The sequence below is a fragment of the Poecilia latipinna genome, unplaced genomic scaffold (assembly GCF_001443285.1).
Source record: "Poecilia latipinna isolate Pla-1442-1.1 unplaced genomic scaffold, P_latipinna-1.0 Scaffold3386, whole genome shotgun sequence".
NCBI classification, from domain to species: domain Eukaryota; kingdom Metazoa; phylum Chordata; class Actinopteri; order Cyprinodontiformes; family Poeciliidae; genus Poecilia; species Poecilia latipinna.
The window spans coordinates 47,613-49,147 of NW_015116002.1; positions in this window are offsets into that span (position 1 = coordinate 47,613).

Sequence of the window (1,535 nt, forward strand, 5' to 3'; positions counted from 1 at the left end):
ATTCAGTTTAGTTTATACTAGTGATGGGTAGATGAGGCGTCATGTATCGTTTCACCCATATCAAAACTGTGTCACTGAATACTGACACCTGCTGGACATTAAAAATTCCTACAGGCAACGTAGTGATTTGATGACCTAGTCTATACAATAAGATTTAAGTCTTTGTATTTTATTGAATATTATGTATTGTATTATGTCATATCTTCAGTTACATTTAAAATAGATTTGATATACAGTCAATAAAAAATGTGAACATGTACCATAAAGTGAAAATTTAAGTGAATGTGTTTGGAATGAGGATCCTTGTGGACAGTTCCCCCCAGCCCCCCACAGATTTTTATAAAAAAAAAAAAAAAAGTTTTTATAACATTTTGAAATTTAGCCTTTTACGCTTTTTAACAAAACTTTTGCTGTAGAAAAAAATGAAGTAAACGCTACATTTACAGCGAAGCTTTGTTTTTCTTAGCGGTTGTGTTCCGAAAATAGGCGAAATCCGTTAAGTAGTTACCTTTATTTTTTACAGTTATTACACAGCATAAATAAATACTCTACATTTAAACTAAATAACAAAACCTGTTTTCAGGTCTGCAGATGTGCATGTTCATCAATCGGGCCTTAATGTGATCCGGAGTCGTGTCATTAAAGGGTCTCCTCCAAGCTGCCCCGGGAGATTCACAGCTGTATCTACGGCAGAGCGATGGATCTCATCAAAGCGAGCCTCTGGTTGGGTGTTGCGCTGCCTCTGGCCAGTTTTTTTTTCCAGCAGGCATTCTAAGTTTCAGTTTCCATCTCCTGAATGGCCAATCTGTATTAAATACCGTAACTTTATTGGCACTCAGGTAGAGAAGAAGCGCGGAGACTGTTTTTACCAATCATACGGTCAATCAGGACGCAGAACACTGTGGAAAAAAACTGCACAAAAAAATCTGCGAAGCAGCGAAACCGTGAAAGGTGAACCGCGTTATAGCAAGGGTTCACCGTATATGAAATAATTTATAAAAAGCAACTGAGTAATTTGTAGAATGGCTGCATATCTGAGTTTATCTAGGTTTATCTGGGACTTCATTCTCATGCCTGGCCTCATAAAGCCTCAACATTGAGGAGGTGGATTTATTTAAATAAGACAGTTTAGTCAAACATATGCGACATTTAACCTGCAGAACATAATATGAAAGTAAACTAAAAGTCAGTTTCAGCTGAATTTGGGTTCAGATAGATCAAGTAGAAACTGACAAGAACCGGATGAAATGACAAAAATGAAAACAAATTTATTTTCCAACATAAGATCAGAATGGTCCCAAACTGAGGAAACATTTTGTTTGAAGCTGCTCCATAGGTGATGCTTGGCAAGTGCTTTTGACAGATTCGGTTCCTTATTAACAGTTTGGCGCGTTAATGTCATTTCAAAACAGTTCCTGTATCGGTCACGTGACTTGATGAAACCAATACGTGCACCGACCCGGGTTTTGGTCTATGGGCTGGACACATGTGCCGACGCATCGGTGTTGCCGGACCCATCACTAGGTGTTGAGAAC